At 42.3% G+C, this 23,206-nt stretch overlaps 1 protein-coding gene and 1 long non-coding RNA gene across 2 annotated transcripts in view; one reads left to right on the plus strand and one right to left on the minus strand.

Moving 5' to 3' along the window:
• The window catches only part of MAPKAPK3 (MAPK activated protein kinase 3), a 72,807-nt gene that overhangs the window by 25,050 nt on the left and 24,551 nt on the right, over positions 1–23,206 (plus strand). The window lies entirely within an intron of this gene.
• On the minus strand, positions 790–21,711 carry LOC309363915. Its single transcript, XR_014165650.1, has 3 exons — positions 20,748–21,711; positions 6,678–6,927; positions 790–2,255 (listed from the first exon to the last, which is right to left on the minus strand). It is a non-coding gene; the product is annotated as an uncharacterized lncRNA (long non-coding RNA).

Consider the following 23,206-nt stretch of genomic DNA (forward strand, 5'->3'; position numbering starts at 1 on the left):
CATTTTGTGTTGAATATCTGAGAAGCATAACTGACTTGTCACCAATGGAAAAAAAGTTCAGTATTATAACCTGATTTTATTGATTAAAGGCTTATAAGCAAATGTGCAACTCTTGTTCTTCACATCCCCTAAGAAACTCAGTGTGGCGTGTTTTAATTAGGACATTTCAAGTACAGACAACTCTCTGTACAAGGGTTGCGTTCTGGGCATTCATGCATGTCAGTGGAGTGCACATAAGCCTGTCCCATCCCATTCTTCCCCTGTTTCACCCTCTTCTGGATCCAAAATGACCTGCATGTTGGTGGTCGTGTGTCAATTTGATGCATGCAAAATGGTCACCACCCGTATTCAAAACTTACGGCATCTCCAGCGGGATGGTTGATTTTTGGGAAGAAACCTGGAGAATACCTTAGAAAAATACCACTTTCTGTATTAACCTATACATATCCAGGCTTACCATTTGTGCACAGTAATGCTATGGATATGATTTGGTTAGCTTACCCTATCTATATTAATTGGCCATACTGTTTACTTCTGGTGACAATTTCATGATTCACTGACCTCCCAGGAAGACCATGGGTGGGTTGAAATGCATCTGGTCTTCAGCATCCATTTTCTAATTGTTGGTCACATGGGCTTGATGTTTAGGCAGTACCTTGCATTGTTCCGTTCACAATGAAGACATTTTAGAAATATCATTTATATGCTGTATGTATGGTTATATATGTGACAAGATTAAAGCTTAATTCTATTTTTTATATATTTTAGTAGCAATACTCTTCCCCCCCCCATACTCAACTTTATGCCTTAGAATTACATGTTGTCAACATGTATTCATTTGAGAAAAGTTTACATTCTTTAAAAGGTTTCTTTATTTATGAAACACTTCCTAGGAAGCATCTTTGCAAAAATCTCAAAACTTATGTAACATCATTGCATATATAAAAGCGATTTGAACAGTTACATATATAGCAACAGTTTTAAAAAATACACACACATGGAAACAATTTCAAGTTCCAATACAGATAACCGACTGGTATCAATAAGCGTTCACTGCAGTTGTTGTACAGAATGCTGAAAGCGTGTGGGGTGGGGGCGGGGGGGGGGAGAGAATAGAAATATGAGGGATGCATTCAATGAGGGGGATATTTTTAGTGCTGAGAAATAAAATTGTTTGGGGCGAATGCAAAATAATGGAAATTATGCTCTGAGGGTATTGCTACAGATTCATACCAAAATGAAAATGAACATTTTGAAATCAATATCGAAGTGGTTATTATGGCCAAGAAAAGGATTATATTTAGTCCTCTCTGTGTGTACACATATAATGTGAGTAGGACCAATTGAAATCTGCCTAGGCTCTGGTTCTCATTCCAGAATTAAGGTATGGCTACAGAGGGTAGATAAGCCTGAAGCTCGCTCCGGTGCAATGCTGTGCCCAGTCTTTGTGAATTGCCAGCCATATATGTCAGACTGTTCCTTTGTCGTGGGGGGAACAGTTATAGAGGAGTATATCTGGAAGTCAGAGCACCTCGGCCATCTCTGTTTCCACATTATGAGAAGCTGAAGCACATTTGGTGGAACAACCATATTTAGTAATGATTTAAGGATGAACTCTTCAGTGGATCAGTAGATTAATCAACCAATGCTTGGGTTGATTCATCAGTTCAGACAAATGTAAACCTGGGGATGGGGAGGAGATTGAAAAGAAGCATACTTTGTTTAAACTATTTCGGCTCTAACATCAAACTGTGATAGGAAACTGAAAAAGAAAATGCTGTATGTTAACATAGACTTTATTCCACCATTTTCAAAAAGGCACATGTGCTTTTGGTGATACAGAAATTGGTTTAATTTATTAAATGCATGATTAATAAAGTAGAAAAAGTCTTGAATCAGCAATCCTACAGGAGTAGGATAACTGGACTTTTTAAAATAAAAAGTGATGTTCTAGGAAGTATAATTCTTTGAAAGTGAATACAACTCAAGACATGGTGCTGCTGATGTAAACGGACATAATAGTTACAGCAAATGTGTACTACAGTATTCCAGTATTTTAAACATAGGTTATTAGAGTTCACATTGTATTTCACCCCATGTTTATTCCTGCATGTAAGCACCACACATCATTGCTTGGAAGAAGCAGCTTCAAGTCATCTGAACCATCCTTTTGTACTTGTCTTGATTTGCTTGTTTTCCCAAAATCTATTTTTCTTCAACCTTTTGGAGAGCTCAGATTTCTTTCATCTCAAATACTAGATAGAGGAATAAAACAAAAGCCCTAATTTTAGATCCTGAACCTCCCTTTATTGAAGTGGAAGCAAGTTAACAGCTTAACTCCATGTGTGTCTATTTTGCAGGAAGCCCTACTTGGGGTGGGACATATTCTGAAATAAGGGCCAAACATACACTAAATGCATAACTTAGTACAACTGACCTCATGTCGTGGCATCACTATGTACCCTTTTCCTACCTGCACTACACATTTTAATTGATGAGGGGGAAGGAAATGCAGGCAGGAGGTTACTTGTGCTTGGTATGATGGTTGAGGGGAAACTAGACACGTGGCCACCATTTTCAGAGGGTGCCACAACTTCTAGTTCAATGCCTATCCCTAAGTATGCATACCATAAGCCTACTGGATTGGGCTAATGGCTCCATCTAGTCCAGCATTCCTATTGTCACAGTGACCAACTAAATGTCTGTGGGAAATCGTCAAGCAAGACCTGAGCACACAAGCATTCTTCCTTCCTGCAGTTTCCAGCAGTTAGTATTCAGAGCTAGCAATTCTGGGCAGGATTTTCTGAAAACATCAGTGTCATCAAAACAGATTATTTTCAGTTTGTGTCTAATTGATCTTGATGAGAAGCAAGCTTTTTTCCCTTGCTGGTTTTCTTATGTCATTTGGATCACAACACATATACTTCTATGGGCATATACTTCAAGTTTCCTAAAGAAACGCTGACATAAACAGATAATCATAAACATAAAAAATACTTATCTATTAATGCTTATAAAATTGTGCCACAGAAATCTAGTTCATCATATCTCTTAAGCTTATTATAAACTTAAACTTTAAACCTGTTTGGAAAATAAAGACTATAAGTAGCAATATTACAACATGAGATAAAATAAGTATTGCAAATATTAATTATAGCAGCATTTTTAAATTATATTTGATTTTTTAAAAACTTTAATTCCACCTAGAACCTCCACCATTTGGGATGAGGAAACTGTAGCCCTCTAGGAGTTGTTGGGCTACAACTCCCACCATCCCTCCTAACTCCATTTGGTTGGCCACACCAGGAAGAAGATGCTGGACTAGTAAATGGTGACTGGGCTGTTCCTATGCTCTTACATCTTTAACATACATAGACTCGGGCTGTGATACACATTTAACAGGGAGGAAGTCCCATTCAATTCAATGATACATACTTCTGAATAAACACGTACAGGATTGTGGTGAAGCCATTGGTGAAACCACATTTTGCATTTGTTATAAAATTTAGAACAAGGTTGTTGTTGTTTGTTTTTTTAATGATGTATTCAGTGGTAAGAATCACTGTATAGTTAGACAAGTCAGGGTAAAAAACTTAATTAGCTTCATATGCTACTGCTGCCTTAGTTGAGTTTGTATGCAATTTTTCATTGCAGCTAATCAGCCCAAGGATGCTTATACTTACATTTTAGCATCAATTATGGGAACCATTTTGTATAAAGAACAGTAAGACAACAAAGATATGGAGTGGCCTTTTGAACAGAAAGCATGACCAGAGTTTTGTTGTTGTTGTTAAACAAAACCAAGAGACATAAAGGAAAGTGTGTGTTTGTTTGTAAAATAATTGCTATAAATCCATACAAATCCACAAAATGAGCAGAGTGAAAAATAATTCTGTAGTTCTACCACTTCAGAGGAATATTTAACCAAAAGCTGGGGTTTAAAGTATGCATTTTATTCTGTGACAGACTTCTTTCAAGATATTTTTGAGGAGTTGATTATGTTTTTTTTCTTATTTTGGAATTAAAATAGCTTTGGCCTTTCAACTCCTGAGTTACTAGAGATGTTTCCTGGCAGTGGGTAAACTGGAGTTCAAAATCTAATTAAAAAAACAAAAGAACTATAATAGCATGTGTACCTCCCCCACTCCAAAAAAGCAAAGCTTGTTTCAGAGACACCCTGAATCCAGGTGTGTTTGGCAGTGATGAGATGGTAGAAAGGTAATAATGATGGCACTGTTAACATTGGCACTGTGTGTTCTTAATATTTATGGAAGTCTGTAGGTGGGCATAGTCACTACAGGGAGTATAAATTTAATTTAAAAGGCAATAAAAGGCAGAGGCTGGAGAAAAGGCATATCAACCTTGTACCCTCCACAGAGCTGGAAGAGAAACTGCCTCCATCTAAGGTTATAGTTGGTCCCTTTTAGATTCAGCTGTTGATATTCACTTGAATAAAAAAAAATTTTTCACACAGATAACAGTAGAATGCTGGAACACAGGCTGCGTAGCCATATCTTGCTTCTGCTATTCAGAATTAGTCTCTATTATGCAGTGTGCTGGCAAGTACTGATTTCACACTATCATACTCTTTGGTAAGCTTTTGTTTTACTCGTAGTCAGTAGCAGGAGCATAATCCAGCAGTGACTTCGGTAGGATGTGGGTCGCTAAGTAGTAAGTAATAGTTGATGTCCTCAACGATTTGAGGGCACCATATGGGCTACTGCTTCTCTACACAGTTACAGAATATAATGTTATGGACTTCGTTTCTCCATCGCTATTGTCACTTGAAATTGCAGCTGAACCCCTCTAGAGAACTGCAGCTGCATTGCTTGGTCGAGCTTCCTTTGTATAAGCACAAGTTAACATGGAAACGTGTTTACCAGTTCTGTAGCACATCATGTTCTGAACAATGATGAAAGGTGGCATGGTATGTCACTCTGTAGCTGTGGAAGTTTGCAGATTCAAAAACATATTGTTAAAGCGGTTGCTGTGACCTGAGAATACAGATAGCATGTTATGAAACATTGCCATGTTAACTCATATTTACCCAAAAGGAGCCATGCAGCTGTAATTCTCTTTCAGGATTCGACCAGTGGGAAACTTCACAATTTATTGATTACTATGGACACTTGTGACTGGGGAAGATATCTACTTAAAGGGTTTGTTGAAAGAGGAAGGGCATCATCAGTAAGCACCCAAAAGATAACAGAGATGGCCTCTGTCTAATATTCAAAGCGAGAGAATTTCAAAGGGCACGGACTTCCTGATAAGATGGTAACTGCAGGAGGCCCTCACCTGCAGAGCACAGTGATTGATTGGGTATATGAGGGGTGATGTTTCAGGTATTCTAGTCCCAAGCTGTATAGGGCTTTATCCACCAAAACCAGCACCTTGAACCTAGCCAGGTAGATAATTAACAGCCAGTTGTAATCCAACAACTGGCAACCTAGCAGTTTGAAAGCATGTCAAAGTGCAAGTAGATAAATAGGTACCACTCCGGCGGGAAGGTAAACGACGTTTCCGTGAGCTGCTCTGGTTTGCCAGAAGTGGCTTAATCATGCTGGCCACATGACCTGGAAGCTGTACGCCGGCTCCCTCGGCCAATAAAGCGAGATGAGCGCCGCAACCCCAGAGTCGGCCACGACTGGACCTAATGGTCAGGGGTCCCTTTACCTTTACCTTTGTAATCCAACAACATCTGGATGGCCGTCTGTTGGCTACCCTTGCATTGTTGCATCAGTTTTGTGATGTGCTAAATTTCACATGGGTTTTGAGCTCATGAGCCCGAGACCTGCAGCTACTTCTCATTTTTATTTAATTAACACCATTTGAATCAAATTGGCACAATTCGATTCTCAGTGGGATGTCGGGGGATGATCAGCGTCCGGGTTGCTTTTTCTCCTTAAAGGCTATATGATTCTCTGGCTTCTGTGGCATTTCATTTTTAGCATGGAAAGTGCTGGCATTTTTCTGAAATATAAGTCTTCCATCAGTTGAGCATTCCAGCCTCCTGGCGTAACTGAAAGCTCTTTTACTGATGGCCCCTAATGCTGGAAAAACTGATGAGTCAGCCTTTCGGTGGCAGGAAATGCTTAGAAATGATGAAAGCAAATATGTTATGCTCTCTTTGCTTTCCAAGACTTGGAAGAATACATTTGCTGAATCACATCAGGAGTTGGCTAGCCCATTATCTTTTTCGTGATAAGCTCATGTCCATGTTTTGGGACTTTAGCTGAAATGGAGAACAGCATAAGGGTGCTAACGGCGCATTTCCATTTAATGCTGCTAGCTTTGGAAGCCTAAAGTTTAGGGATATCTTCTGCAAAAGTACTGTTTAGAGGGTGGGGTTGTATGTCTGAGACCCTCAAACTCATAACTGTATGTATATTTTACATAATAACAACTACAGTGAAAAGTGTGTATTCTCGTTAGGAATAGTAGGAATATAAGAAATGTAGTTTTTCTCTTTAGCCATTAAGGTTAGAATTGTTCAGGGTTTATTTTTTAAAAAAATGAAGGCTGAAGATATCTGAATTCTAATAAAAATCCACTGATCTCAAACATTGACTTTAGTGACGGCTTTCAATCAGATGTTTCTCAGTCAATATTTAAGCAAGCATCGGCTTCTCCTGTGCACGCATATCCCTCACATAACTAGATTTTCTCCAGTATCTTACCTGTTAAGGAAATGCTTGGTTATAGTATGATTTCTCTTATGCAGAACAAGGACTGTTCCACCTGTACAAAAGCTTTGATGCTTTCCTCCCACATGTTGTGCATGTCCTTCAGTACCCCTGTAATCCAATAGATGTGAGGAAGGAAGCAGATTGCCTTGCCACTAATGCTTGGAAAATTGGATCAATTGTGACTCCTGGAAGAAGCGGAAATGGCTTTTGTCTTTTCCCTCCTCCACATAGATGGAAAAACCTTGAATGGAATGGGGGAGGAAAACAGACATCTTAGCAAGGTCACAAAGATGGTAGGTTTAAAATTCTTAACAGGGTGGGTGCTCAGAGAAAATAGATAATGAGGATTCCTGAATCTTTGCTGCTGACTTTGCTGTTTTATGGGCAATGCTCAGCAGGCTGAGAAGTTGAGACATTTAACACATTCATATCCTCCCTTGAAATACCTTGGTTCTATAGGCCATCACAATCTCTAAAATGATCCATGAGAGTGTTCCTTAAATATTTTCCAGAGGAATGGCTGTGTTAGAGATTCCCAGTGCCTTCCTGTGACCTTCCAAGGCCCAGATAGGCAAGGAGACTCCTTCCTTACCAGCCTTTGGGATGCCCCAGGAGCCCTCACACCTCTTTCCCAGAGGCTGGCAATGAAGGTGCCATGCTTCCTGGGCTTTGGGAAGGCCATGCGAGGGCTCTGGGATGCTGTCAGAACCCTCCCACTACCTTCTTAAAGCCTGGTAAGTGAGAAAAGCCTGCGGGTACATGGGTGGGGTGGGGGAATAAATAAATGGAGAGCAGAGAGTGGTGGGCTTCCCTGGCTCTCCATTTATTTATTGCCCCCCCCCCACTCATGAAAGGTTGTGGTCTTGTAAGTAAAAGTGTGGGCTTACTGTATTTAGAATGGTGGATAGGTGGATAGACAGTTGATGAGTCTAATCTCAAAAGCAGAGGTAACCAATGTGTTGCTCTTCAGATGTTGCTGACCATATCCAGTTGTCAGGGATTATGTGAGTTGTAATCTAGGGGCAGCTGACTTGTGGCCCTCCAGAGGTTAGCCATTCCTGTGGCAATTCAGCAACATCTAGAGGGGACCACATTGACTGCCCTTGAAGTAGAGTGATACAGGCCAGTTTCCTAATCCCTGTTTCCTGTAGAACATACAGTGGCACCTTGGTTTACAAACTTAATCTGTTCTAGAAGTCTGTTCTTAAACTAAAACTGTTCTTAAACTGAGGTACACTTTCCCTAATGAGGCCTGCCACCGCCGGTGCCCTTCCACCGTTCGGATTCCATTCTTAGACCAAGGTAAAGTTCTTAAACCAAGACACTATTTCCAGTTTTGCAGAGTTTGTAAACCAAATCGTTCTTAAACCTGACTGTTCTTAAACCGAGGTACCACTGTACTTTTATTCCTATAGTCCACAAAAGCTTGTGCCATAATAAATTAGTAATTCTTTGAGATGTCTTTAGTTTTAAGATTCTACAAGGCTCTTAAGGTGCTTTTGCAGCAAAGAGTAACATGGTCGTCACCCCACCTGGAATATATATACTGTGATATACTGGAATATAGGACCAATATTTATACATACAGACATAAATTTCTATACAGCTAAATCAAGAAAATAAATCTCCTCAAAATGCTATGCATAAAAAGCTCTATAAAATCAAAAGTGAAAATATAAAAAGGCAAAGATGAGAAGAACATAAAACTGGGTTGTGTGGCAAGATAAGCTTGTGGAAATGAAAATGTTTTCGGCTGGTGTATAAAACTAAGCATGGAGGATGCTTGCCTAATATACAAAGGCAATAAATTCCATGATATATGTGCTGTTGTGCTAAACATCTGATTCTTTGTGGCGACTGGACAGATGTCATAAGAGGAAGTTAGCAATGCATCTCCATCAGATCTCCAAGAATGGATAGGAATGTATAGAGAAAGGCAGTCCTTTAAGTTGGTTGGTCCCAAGCTGTTCAGGGCTTTATAAACCAACAGCCCAGATTGTTCTCCCTTGGAGTCTATACAGGATAAGATAAAAGGAGACATAAGTCCTGTTCTTCAGCTGTAGAGTAATAATAATCTTTTCAAGATTGAAGATCTGACATAGTGCCATGATTTCTTGCACTGCAATACAGAATTGATTACTGGGAAGAAATCCCCCTTGGTTTGCGTATTTCCAGATTAAAGCTTGTGTACAGTGATATTTAAGATTAAATCAGCAAGTAGGAGATATGGCAGATCTTGAACAGCTTATTATGAGAACTATGAAACACATGATGACAGAAATATATCATCTGCTTAATAGGTATGATACAGAGCCAGAACAAATGAAAGGTTACATGATAAAACAAGTTCAAAGTATTAGAGAAGACATACAATTAGATATCTGGGGAAAGTTTTTGCAAGAGCCACACAAGTTCTCCTTAAATATGAGAATAAGGGGGAAATGTTCCAAGATATATCACTCCAGACCAGATACAGAAGAGTAATTAAAATTATTCAATCACACGCTTGAAATGCCGAAAAGGCATCCCCCCTATATGTGATGGGAATAGGATGTGTCAAAAGTAACTGGAATAGCTTCAGTTTCCAGCCAGCTAGTTAGCTTGATATAAAGATGTTTGGCATATAGTTTGCTGGGTATAGGCAGAAGGCTGATTGGTCTATAACTCGCCGGGTCTGTCATGGGTCCTTTTTTATAGATTGGGATAATTATTGCCTCAGTCCAACCATCTGGGAGTAAACCCGTTGAGTCGATCCAAGAAAATAAAGACGCCAGCAGGGGGGCCCACCAGCCAATGTTGGACTTCAGAAGTTCGGCAGGGATGTAATCATTCCCTGGGGCCTTGTTGTTCTTTAATTGTGCGATTAAATTCTCAACTTCCTTTGCAGTTACTGGTGGCCAATGAGGTAGGTCCTCCAATTGAATGCATAGTTTGTAATGTTGGGCTTCCTGGTCATAGAACAAAGATTGAAAATGGCGCAACCACTCCATTGGTTCCACTGTACAGATGGAATTAGTACGCTCCTGGTCCAGTAGACCAGATATGGTTCGCCAAAAGCAAGTAGTATCTTTCTCGGGAAGAAAATTTAAAAGAAAATTAAAAGAATCTTGGGTTACATAATTCTCCATTCAGTATTTTTTAATTGAATTATGTGAAAAGCTGTTCTGCTATTTTCTTTCCTGTGTACAATTTTGAAGTATAGCGGGCCCCAAAGGCACGAAGCCTTTAAGGAGAACATTGTTCTTGATCATTGCTGTGCACCAGCCCGCTTTCAGATGTGGGTCTGGACTCCTTTAGGGGATCTTCCTGGAACTGGGGATCAAAGGCTTCCACCTCCTCTATTAATCTTTCAGGTTAATCGTAAGGCAACCCTCTTTTTTGGCTTGCAGTACCTTTTGCTTCTGTATTGTACCTCTTAGGAGGCCACATGTCTTGGATTGTTCATTTTTCTCTCCTGTCTGTCTACTCCAAACCTTGGCAGAAGGGAGAGTTCTACCTGCTCAGCCCCCCTGTTTTGTTGCTGTTACACTTAAGGAGGCTCAGGTATTTATGCCTTGTTCTAGGGAGGCATAAGAATAGCATGCTGTATCATCAGGCCAATGGCATCCAGCACACTGTTCTCACAGTGGCCATCTAGACGCTTGTGGGAAACCAGGGAGCAGAACAGAGCATAAGAGCATTTCTCCCTCCCGTGGTTTCCATTAACTGGTATTCGGAAGCCCTGCTGCCTCCAACTTTGGAGACAGAGCATAGCCATCATGGGTAGTAGCCTTCGATAGGTTTCTTCTCCCTGAATTTGTATATCCTCTTTTCCTTGTGTAATCACACAATCTGCTTCTGATACTCTGTACTACTTGCTTTGAAACAACTTTCTTAATGGCAGCTACTTCTGCTTTAACTTGTACTCTTCATTCTTAGAGAATGTGTTTTCAGTTTTCCATATTTTCCTGTTTGTCGTTGCCACATTCTGGAGGAAAGAGGAAAAGCTTCTGAAATATTTTACTTGGGATTTCTAATCTCAGTAAATCTGAGCAGTTTTGAAGCATCACTATGTCACTTTCCTGTTTGGGATGCCAGCACTCTTTGTAAATGTTCACATTCCAAGTGGTCCATGCAGTGATTGTAGAAGAGAGTGTGCGTGTGTGTTTATATATCCCTGAACAGCTGAAGAGATCAATGCAGTGTGTTGCGTATCTATATTTTCTCTACTCTCTTTAGGATGCTGTTTAACTGGTCATAATCTAACACAAGTTGTGCACTACTAAGTCACATTAATGTCGATGGGACCTAGAAACCCTTAGTTTTATAGTCTAATTACCGGTAATGAAGGAAAACCGCAAAGTCCAAAGAAAGCCACCATGTCTTAAAAATGATTCCTGCTATTTGCTCTCAGGTGCTATCAGTTACAGCAAACGCTAAATGTCATTTGCAGTTAGTAGAACTCAGATCATTTCTGAGCTTCTTTCTGTTAGCTAAGAATGTGAGGGAAGCCAGCCAAGGACATGTCAGAGGTGATAGAATAGTTCATTTTGAAATCTCGACAGTATTTGGTCCATCAAGAGCTATGGAATATGAATAAGAAGTTATTGTAGTACATTGTAGTTTGGCCGAGTCTTGGTATTTTTAGAAGCTGAGAGAGGCACCAATTTTAGTAGTAATACCAACAATTTTATGTTTTGAACTGTCTACTCCAAATGGCATGTGGCCATGGGGAAGAAAGACTGTCAGATAATACCACCTAGGAAACAGATGACAGACTGCCTATAGCAGGTGCAGTATTACAGGGCATATGGACATCTTCAAGGGTGTGCTCCAACCTGCGTGGAAACTGCAGCTGATTTCACTTTGGTCTTTAATTGAGTTGGTGCTAATTTTGCATGTTATCTACATGTGTGCATTTTCTCAGCCTTTAAGGTGAACTTTTGGTGTGTTAACCTTTCTCTTTCCCCAGTAATGGTGAATTTAAAAAACTCAGCCTGATTTTGATGGTGGCTCATTACTGACAAAAGAAATTAATAATGTGTGATCCATTTGCGATATGTTCTCTTGATACTGATAGTTCTGTCCTAACATGTTAAAATACTGATGGAAACAGAGGAGCAGGCTGAACTAGGCTGATGAAATAAAAGTGTGTGACGTGCCTAGAATAGAATACTCCAAAATAATACATAGTAATAATGCATAATATCCACCATCATTGCCTTTCATATGAGTAGGCAGAGCCTATCATGTCCTTATGCTCTCCCTAGCCTAGTTCATGGCTTTTGTTTTCATCTTGCTTGTTTATTGTTTGATTGTGCATTTCCGGTGTTGTGTGAGCGTCTCATAAAGCATCTCTTGTGAAAGCATTCCTTTCATTTTAATAAGTCTGTTCAGAAGCATGGTAAACAAATCCTGCCCACACACTTAGACCAGAAACCTAGTGAAGCTCTGATACAGGAGAGGGTAGATCATATGCACAAGAATTGGCAAAAGCAGACCAACCCCACCCGCACCCCCCTTCTGAAGTTACACAAGATGCAGTAGCAGGAATATATTGCCAATAGTTTTCTCATTAATATCTGGTCTCATACCCAAATAGTTGAGAAGGAAATAGATTTTGCAGCTAGCCCCAAAGGCATGCAAAATATTACAGTGGTGCCCCGCAAGACGAATGCCTCGCAAGACGAAAAACCCGCAAGATGAAAGGGTTTTTCGGTTTTTGCGTCGCTTCGCTAGACGATTTTCCCTATGGGCTTGCTTTGCAAGACGAAAGCCCATAGGGAAATCTCTGGGGACCTCTTTTAAATGCTGGCGGTGGGGAGCAAAGCCTTCCCCCCCCTCCGGACTTCAGAAGAGGTCCAGGAAGGCCGGCGGGGGCGAAAGGCTTTGCTCCCCACCGCCAGCATTTTAAAAGTGGTCCGGGATAGCAGGGAAGCGCTTCCCGCTATCCCAGACGGCTTTTGAAGGCAGGCGGGGGGGGGAGCAAAGACCTTTCGCCCCCGCCGGCCTTCCAGGACCTCTTCCGAAGGCTAGCGGGACCTCTTCCGAAGGCGGGCGGGGGGCAAAAGTCTTTCTCCCCCCTGCCTGCCTTCCCGGGGGCTTTTAAATCGCCCCAGGACTGTCCTGGACCTCTTCTTAAGGCTGGCGGGGGGCGAAAGTCTTTGCTCCCCCCTGCCTGACCTTCCCGGGAGAGCGGAAAAACACGCTGCGATTCTCCGCTCTCCTCGACGGCTTTTGAAGGCAGGCGGGGGGGAGCAAAGACTTTTGCCCCCCGCCAGCCTTCAGAAGAGGTCCAGGACCTCCTCTTCCCGGGAGAGCGGAAAACGCAACGCTGCCTTCCCGCTCTCCCGGGAAGGCAGGCGGGGGGCAAAAGTCTTTGTCCCCCCTGCCTGCCTAACTGGGGGCTTTTAAATCGCCCCGGGACTGTCCCGGGGCAATTTAAAAGCCCCCGGACGGCTTTTGAAGGCAGGCGGGGGGAGCAAAGACTTTTGCCCCCCGCCAGCCTTCAGGAGAGGTCGGGGGACAGACTGTCCCCGGACCTGGTCTGAAGGCGGTTTCCATAGGAACGCATTAATTGATTTTTAATGCATTCCTATGGGAAACCGTGCTTCGCAAGACGAAAAACTCGCAAGACGAAAAGACTTGCGGAACGAATTAATTTCGTCTTGCGAGGCACCACTGTATTTACAAAAATGTATCATAACTCCTCTGTTACGAAAGCTGAAGAATTTCGACTCATTCTGTCTCCCTGGAAAACAAAATTATGAATGTAAGATGGGGTCCAAGAATGTTTACATCTTGCCTAGAGTTTAGAGGGAAATAAATGGGTTTTGAAAATGGTGCTTTATATATATCTAATATGTTTTGCACAGCTTTCTTAACTACTGTGTCAGCACAGTGCCCGTGTATTTTTCTAACCTACTGAATTCTTCTCATTGATGGCTTTCCTTACTCCTGTGTTTTCCCTTTGCAGTTTGTTGGAAACTCCCCTGTTGAACTTTTATTTCTACTTTAGTCAGTATTGTCTCACCCATCTCCAGCCTCTGAAATGGCTCTCTGTCGTTAGCACATAAGAGCCCTGCTAGATTAGACTGAAAAACTTAATTGGTTTGCCATGTTGTTTCTCCTAGTATGATGTGGGAGGAAGCCAGCAAACAGCACTTAAGAGCAATAGTCATCCCCCAACTAGGTGCCCTCCAGATGTTTTAGACTACAACTCCCATCATCCCCAAGCATTGACCATACTAGATTGAACTAGGGGAGATTGTAGTCCAAAACATTTGGAGGGCACTAGGTTGCAGAAGATTGAGGTAGCACATAGCCATCTTGACTAGTAGCTATTGTTTGTCTTTTTCTCCATGAATTTGTCCAGCCCCCTTTTGAAGCTGTCTTGAGTTGTTGACCATTGCTGCATTTTATGGATATGAATTCCATAATTTTAACCACGCGGTGTGTGAAGAAGTACTTGATTTTGTCAGTTCCAAAGCTTCCACCATTCAGATTCACTGGGTAACCCCAGGTTCTAATGAGAGAAGGAGAAAAACGTACATGTTATTCACACCATGTGTCATTTTATGACACTGGATCATGTCCCTGCTTACTTGAATCTTTCCTAAATTAAAAAAGGTAAAGGTAAAGGACCCCTGACAGTTACGTCCAGTCGCGAACGACTCTGGGGTTGCAGCACTCATCTTGTTTTACTGGCCAAGGGAGCCGACGTTTGTCTGCAGACAGTTTTTCCGGGTCATGTGGCCAGCATGACTAAACCGCTTCTGGCCAAACCAGAGCAGTGCACGGAACAACAGGAGCTCACCCTGTCACGGGGATTCGAACCGCCAACCTTCCGATTGGGAAGCCCAAGGCTCAGTGGTTTACACCACAGTGCCACCCGCGTCCCCTTCCTAAATTAAGAAGCCCCCAAACACTGTGACCTTTCCGCACAGCAGAGTGGTCCCAGCTTCCTGATAATTTCCTGCACCCTTTCCAGTTCCATGATTTCCTTTATAAGATGGAATACTGTTCATCACTGAGTCACTACAAGTGTGATAGCACCGTAGAGCTTTGTATAAAAGCATGACGATATCGGCAGTTTTATTTTCAGGCCCTGTCCTAATGTTTTCCAGCATGGAATTCTCTATTTTCACAGCTGCCGCTCATTGGGTTGATGTGTCCATTTCCATGCTACTCCTTCAGCTTGGAAGTAGATTAGTCTCCCTGCCCCCCCCCCAGCCATTTGTTACATAACTTCCTATTTTCCTTTCAAGGACCCCATCTCACTTTCATGGGAGGGGGATGCTTTGTGGTGGCTCCTGTGCCACAAAGCTCATGTCAGAAACTCTGGGCCACAACAAAGGGACCTTCTCCATTGAGCGGAGCCCTCTGTTACTTGATCAGGAATCACAAATCTTGGTTCAACTCAGTGGTCAGCCCTTCTCCTTCCTACAAAGCCCTCTGTGTGTGCCACAGGAACTGAGACCAAAGAATGAGTTTTCCATTCTTTAATGCTGAATTTAGTTCACTGCTGCACAGTGGGAAGCAGCCCCAGAATCAAACCTCAGCTGCAGTGGAACAGTTAACTGGACAGAGCTTTTCAAAGCAACCTCCAAGCTGCACCTGCTTATTCCCTCGTCTTTCAAGACCTCCTGGTCTCTCAGGAACATGAGAGGGCATCCCTCACCAGCTTATTTGCTCTCCACATGCCAAAGCCCTTTGCAACCATCATCAGATATCAGTGGAGCCTGCAGCTTTGCTTGTTGTTGCAAGCATGACGCTTTCTGCCCTGGTGCTCAGTAGCAACTGTGCTGAACCTTCCCTCCCTCCCACTAGAGGGCTCCATAGCGGGTCTCCCCCACCCACCCTCACACATACCAGTCAGCCAGATGGCTGGTTCCCTCTCCATACGCTCATCATACTGGGCTTCCTCCTGCTGAAGCTCAGTGCAGTACAACGCACATATCCCTTCCCCTGACATTCCCCTGACAACGCACATATCCCTTCCCCTGACATTTTTTCTCAAGCCCTTTGGCACATGCAGAGTGCAATCTCTTACGCTGAGCTCTGCAGCCTGCAGAAATCCAACACTTAGTGCAGTGTAAGAGACTTCTCCTAAGTTGGGGGAAGGTGTCTGTGAGCTCCTTACCAGAGTGTCAGGGCATCTGTCTCTGGCAAGAATATTTATAGAGGCCTGATTTTCAATCTTTCATGTCACAGTGACAATTAAGGTTCTCATACTGGCAACTGAAGGCAGGAACTGCTTGGTCAGTTTTATATGTACCTACCACTCAAAGAATGTAAGTTGCTTTACCTTGATGCTTGCATTTATGTAAGTAGGGTGCTGGTTCGGTTGCAATTTATTATTGTATTCTCATTATCAAAGTTTGAATCAATCATTCTGTTAACAGTTTCAGCGGTTAAAATGGGGTTGCATCCAATTTTGGATCTACTCAGAGTAAACTCATTGAAATGAATGGGTACAACTAAGTGGCTTACTAGCATTACATGTGAAAAGGATCTATGGGTCTTAGCGGACCACAAGCTTAACATGAGTCTGCAGAATGATGCAGCAGCAAAAAAAAAAAGAAAAGAAAAGAAAAGAAAAGCTTATGCTATTCTAGGCTGTCTCAACAGAAGTCTAGTGCCCAGATTAAGGGAAGTATTAATACTGCTCTATTGTGTCTGGGTCAGACCACACCTGGAATACTGTGTCTAATTCTGGACACCACAATTTAAGAAGGATGTTGACAAGCTGGAATGTGTGTAGAGGAGGGCAACCAAGATGATCAAGGGTGTGGAATGGTTGAGGTAGTTGGGTATGTTTAGCCTGGAAAAGGGGAGATGGGGAAGATATATGATAGTCATCTTCAAATATCTCAAGGGCTGTCACATGGAAGAGAGAACAAGCTGGTTTTCTACTGCTCTGGAGGGTAGGACTTGAACAAACGGCTTCAAGTTACAAGAAAGGAGATTCTGACCAACCATCAGGGATACCGTTCTGACGTTAAGAGCTGTTCAACAGTGGAATGGGCTCCCTCGGGAGGTTGTGGACTCTGCTTCCTTTACAGCTAAGATTCCTGTATTGTGGGGGGTTGGACTAGATCATGGGTGGACAAACTAAGGCCTGGGGGCCAGATCCAGCCCAATCGCCTTCTAAATCCAGCCCACACATGGTCTTGGAATCAGCATGTTTTTACATGAGTAGAATGTGTCCTTTTATTTAAAATGCATCTCTGGGTTATTTGTGGGGCCTACCTGGTGTTTTTACATCAGTAGAATGTGTGCTTTTATTTAAAATGCAAATCTGGGTTATTTGTGGGGCATAGGAATTCATTCATTCCCCCTCCCTCCAAAAAAATAGTCCGGCCCCCCACAAGGTCTGAGGGACAGTGGACCGGCCCCCTGCTGAAAAAGTTTGCTGACCCTTGGACTAGATGACCCTTGGGGTCTCTTCCAACTCTGCAATTCTATGATTATAAATTAGGCCAGTTAATTTCAATGGGTCTACTCTGGGAGCCCAGTTGCTGGCTCGAGAGAGCAAAATTGCTTTTTGTTTTTTAAGGAGATTAACCCTATTAGAGGTCGAAGGAAGTGTCCACACAATATAGTAAGTGGGAAGGCTTTCCCATTTATGCACAGAGGTGATAAACAGCTTTAGGATGTTATGAGAGCATACATCTTAATGTCGCTGTTGCCTGTCAGGAAACACCTTGAATTTAGTTTTAATCTCCCTCTTCCTGTGAACTAAAGACAGTGTTTATTAAAGGTGTTGTTGTCACCATCATCCTGGGAGGCAGAGCCCTCTTTCCCAAAAGTACAGGGCACTCGGTTTAGGGGCAAGGGTAGTTAGAATGCTTCATTACTAACCTTGCTAAATCCCTTCTTAGCCCTTTTGATTTCTTTGCAGATTAAGATGATTGCTTTACTACAAAGGATGTCTCCACAACAGGAACAGAGCATGAGCTCCTTTTCCATTAGCACACAGCAAAAATTATGAGGTCCAAATATCCCCTCATTAAAAATCATTTGGGAACCTGGGAGCAAAAGCATTTTAACTTTCATCCAGGTCTACTTTATTCATAATTGTTGACTTTTAAGCATCCTGGTTTGGGTGGGAACTTGGATAATGTGAACTCTCTTCTTTTTCTTTATTACCTCGTAGTTGACTTCCTGACTGAAGATGTGATCCTTTAATCCTGAAAGCTGCATGTCTGTCCTGATCTGCTTTATGTAGTGTGATTAGTTAATGAATTTCACTACTAGAATTATTCCCCCCTCCCTTATGCATCAGCATTGCTAATGATTATTTTTTAAGGTTGTGGCCCTAAGCACAGGAAGTCCATCTGAACTCAGTGAGATTCACTTGCAGGTAAATGTGTTTAGATCTTGCAGTAAACTTGCAGTTTCTATTGAAATGTTATAATTGATCACTCATCTATGTAGGAGTAATTATCCATCATCAGAAGTTTTTTTTAGAAGGGGGAAATGTGCACAAAGTATCTGACATCCATAGATTTCTTCCCAATCCATGTTGATGCGTTTCTCTAAATCTCTATCCTGCCCCAGAATGTTTCCATATCTGCAGGAAGAAGGTACAAGGCAAATGAGATCTTTCACATACAGTAACTGTGCATGTTGTTCTGCTCTCCCATTTGAGAAGAGTCCTGAGAACAGAATGATTGAAATATCATATATCTGATACCTGAGCTTCTCAGCAGATGATCCTATTTTCAAGGTCAAAAGATTTATAATGTTCAAAGCAAGCAGAAATACTAAACAGGATCCCCTATTGGGAATTGCAGCACTTTGAGAATAAATCGACAGGCTCTTCTTCTTTCCTTAAATTTTTGTGCAGCTGAAGTGACCAAATCTCAGTTCAGAACAAGCCCTCCTAGAGTAAGCAAAATATAATGCAGCTTAGTTATTGATGGGAACATGTCAAAAAGCATGATGGTGGTGCTATAGTTCTTCCACTGGTTCAGCTTACCCCAAGTATTCTTTGTTCTTCAGTGGCACACAGTTTGTTTTTATCAGCAAGTGTGTATTGGTTGTGCCATCAAAGGAATTGCAGCTTTGCAGAGGTAGCTTGGAGTTTAAAGGGCACATCAGAAAAATCAGCATGTGTATTAAAATAGGTGATATTTAAAGCTTTGTTTGTGGGAACAGTGGGAAGATGAAATGCCAAGACCCAATCTTCATTAATCTTGTAGGCCCACACTAGCTACTTGTGACAGTGCAGAACAGATAGCAGGATGAAGGAGTGTCTCTTGATCTCCTTATTAGATCAAATGTGTGTGTACAAAGACTGCAGCAGTGCACTCCTGGCTGGTTTGGAGTCAATGCTAGCTGCTCCTTGTAGGTAGTACATTGTGGTTTCTAGGCAACCCCTGGTTTCATCCTTGGCTGTTTTGGAGTGGGTGAGTTGTTACATGGATGCTTAGCATGCTACTTCGACACTTTGCCGTTGAAGGAAATGCCCTCAAAATTTCCCTTCTGGAAAAGGGAGGTAAGCAAGAGGGAGGAGTGGGATTTTGATATATGTGTGAGGTAGAGGTAATGCTAATTGAGTTGTTAATGTGCATTAACCAGCCATTGTGCACATTCACCAGGCCACATGAAGAATGTGCATGTAATCTATCGGTGAAGAGGGAATTTCACATATTTCATGGCTAATATACATAATATTCAACAGGCGTTGGGGAATAGTCATATAGCAATTGGATTTTGAACATTCTCCAATCACTGCGCATAACCTCCAGCAGGACTTAGGGAATGTATATATCTCAACTGCGTATTGTAAACTCTCTGGCCAGTGTGCATAGCCCCCAGTAAGCTTTGGAGAATGTGCATATCTCAACTGCATTTTGTTTGTCAGTATGCATAGTCTGCAAGAAGCATGTTCTTGTTTTTTTATCTCCGGTTCAAAAATGTGAAATCTGCACCCTCTGGGTTGCTTCTGGCTATCGATTTATCTTATGTAGTTTCCAACATGCCCATGGGCTGAGCATCTGAGCAGCATGAAGAAGTGGTGGGGCTCCATATAAAAATCAACTTTTTCTCACTTTGTGGGCAAATTACGTGCGCATTCTGTATGAGCCTGATGAATGTGCACAATGGCCGGTTGTTATGCACATTAACTGCTCAATTTACATCACCCCTAACATATGTTATTACATTAATTAGTTTCTAAACCAGCCTTTATCTAATGATCCCAAGACAGCTTACAAACTGAAATCTCTATATTAAAACAAGATTCACACTGCAGATTTTTAATAGTATTAAAAAATATCATACAAAACACAATGCAGCTTCGTTCAGACTACATGCGAAACCAAACCTTGGCTTAGATCACAGCAGTGCTGCAGTGTAGGAAGAACAAAGCAGCCACAATCCTCCCTTGGGAAGCTGCACATTCATGCTAAGCCATGGTTTAACTTAGCATTACGTGCAAACTGGGCTACTGGCAGGCAAACAATCCACAATATTTCTAACCTTAATGCATCAGTCATCACCAAATGCCTTCGGTACATTTTTGGTTTGCATTGAAAAGTTAATGTTGACACCAACCACATATCTGAGGAGCGGGAATTCTGTAGATTGAGTACCACCACAGAGAAGCCCATGTCTTGTGTCACTATTGCTCACTGAGCAGGAAAGTAAGCAGAGCCTTCGCTGTTGATATTTGTGTATAGGTTGGCTGATATAGAGGTGGGCTCTTTCAAATATTTGGATCCCAGTTCATTTACAATCTGAATTGCATTTGCTAGACACAATATTTGGATCCCAGTTCATTAACAAACCGAATTGCATTTGGTAAACATAAGGAACCAGTGAAGCTGCTGTAAAATAATGTATAAATATAGGTACGGGTGGGTGGGTGTGTTTCTGTGTCTCCCCTGCTGGAAGGCAGGCAGATACTGCTGGGCAGCTCAAACTGCATTACTGAAATCCATCATTAATCTGCTCTAGTTCAGATTTGGTATACCTGGAGAATTTAGATTAAGGCATACTGTCCTACTTCAGCCCGAAGACGCAGCGCTTGCAGAAGCCTTGTGGCGAAGAGTGCAGAGAATACAAGCCACTTACATGCTGCTGCTGTTCTTAAGTAATGTGCAGCCAAACAAGACCGCCCGAAGCTCTCTCGTTGGAGGTGGCCATTAAATCCAATAACTTCTGTTGTTGTCGCTAGATACTGCAGAAACAGCCAAATCCTGTGATGACAGAAACAGCAATTTCCTCCCAGCTGCACTTTGACAGGGTAGATATAGGAAATGTTTTGTACATTGGTACAGATATCATAGCATTGTTATAAAGGGTGTGTTTGTGTGTGTTTCAAATGTGACTTTCTCCTCACAAGAGGGCAATCCTAGGGCAACCTCTCACAAAATATATCCCCCAGAAATTTTAGAGGTGCAAGAGGCTTTGGAAAGGTAATAGATCACCTGTTCAGACTCCCCAGCCCCTGAATTCTCATGGGGGCGGGGGAATCTGGTAGGAGGCAAGAGAGGGGCCAGCAGCATCAATGGGCACAATCCCACGCTCCCTGTGCTTTCAGACAAATGCCTGAACAGGCCTGTTGCCACCTTCCCTGCAATTCTGGACATTCCTTCAGAAAGGGGAAGAGGATTGCTGTTCTCTGTTGTGCCCCTGTTGCAAGCAGGTCTTCTTCCTGCAACAGTGTTAATCCCTCAGTGCTGAATGTTCTTTTCCCCCATAGGGATGAACGGAATCCATTAAAGTATAGGACATAGTAAAGCAGTATTCTCAGGGACACCATTATGGGGGAGGCGAAGCCCGTTTCCTCTCTCTGGTGACTCCGGCCACTGAGAAGCAGTTCTATTCCTGCATAACTCTTGTTTCTTGGTCACATTGGAATGTGACAGTGAGGGGAAAGGGGATAGCTAGACAAAAAGTTAGATGCTCAGAGGAAGCTTTTTTGAACAAAGCTGAATCTGCGGGTTCTATTTATCTGCATACTCATTGGTCAGGAAACCCTATTTCTAACGCTCCAAGCATTGACAGCTACCATGAATGTTTCAGTCCATGGAAATTACCCACAAATATGAAAAAAATAAATAGGTAGGTCCTGGAGAGCCAGTGTGGTGTAGTGGTTAAGAGCAGTAGTCTCGTAATCTGGGGAACCGGGTTCACGTCTCCGCTCCTCCACATGCAGCTGCTGGGTGACCTTGGGTTAGTCACACTTCTCTGAAGTCTCTCAGCCCCACTCACCTCACAGAGTGTTTGTTGTGGGGGAGGAAGGGAAAGGAGAATGTTAGCTGCTTTGAGACTCCTTCGGGTAGTGATAAAGCGGGATATCAAATCCAAACTCCTCCTCTTCTTCTTCTAAGTATCAAAGGAGATGAATTTTATTTCAAGAGCTTGTTTACATGATCCAGCAATACCAAGATAGGTAGCTCACAGTGGTTACCTTCTTAATGTGACTGATCTGTGGTTTTGCTTGCACTGATTAGTTCTAAAAGTATTGGTTCTTTTCCTTGTCTCTTCACACTGGGTTCCCATTTAATGTCTTAGGCTGAAGCAGTGGCATCTATCTGCAGGATTATGATGCCAATACAGTTTGTATCAGTCATTCTGAGGTTTTCCTTCATGTACATCTTAATTCTATTAGATGCCTGGTAATTGTACATCCTTCTTCCTTGTATAAACCTAAATGGGTTGCAACACAAATTATATAAGCAAACCTTAAATGGAGGCCCGTATCATGCAAAAAAAAAATGTTGTTGTTAGGCTCTGTACATTGTGCGTAGTTTTGGATTTATTTATTTTTACCCCTGGCAAACTGATGAGTCTCACGTACTGTTCCGAGGTGCATTTTCTGCTTTTCAATTTTACAAAAAAATATGCAGCATATTATCGGTAATGAATTCAGTATAACAAGGTGATTTAAATTAAATCAAGCATTTCCTGGTGAATCTCAAGAGTTTTCTGTCTGCTTGGCTTCTTTCCTTTAGGCAGCTGCCACCGCCACTTCGCAACAGGCAATGCTTGTCACTTGAAAAAAATAATAATAATCTGGGCTTGTGGCCAGAAGATGAGAGAGGCAATAGTGCAAAGGAGTCAGTGTTTCAAAATGACAAAGCCCCGTATTTTGGTAATGCTCTCTGTGGAGCAGCTTCCCTTTGAAGAAAGGTTGCCACGTTTGAGACCTTGTAGTTTAGAGAAAAGGTGGGTAAGAGGTGACATGATAGAGGTTTATAAAATGATGCATGGAGAAAGTGGATAGTGAAAGATTACGTATATCCCTTCCTCATAACACTAGAATTTGTGGACATCCAATAAAGATGAAAGGGACGCGGGTGGCGCTGTGGGTAAAACCTCAGCGCCTAGGACTTGCCGATCGCATGGTCGGCGGTTCGAATCCCAGCGACGGGGTGAGCTCCCGTCGTTCAGTCCCAGCTCCTGCCCACCTAGCAGTTCGAAAGCACCCTTAAGTGCAAGTAGATAAATAGGTACCGCTTTATAGCGGGAAGGTAAACAGCGTTTCCGTGTGCTGCTCTGGTGCTGGTTCGCCGGAGCAGCTAAGT

This window comes from Podarcis melisellensis (genome assembly GCF_964234715.1).
Source record: "Podarcis melisellensis genome assembly, chromosome: 2".
In the NCBI taxonomy this organism is placed as follows: domain Eukaryota; kingdom Metazoa; phylum Chordata; class Lepidosauria; order Squamata; family Lacertidae; genus Podarcis; species Podarcis melisellensis.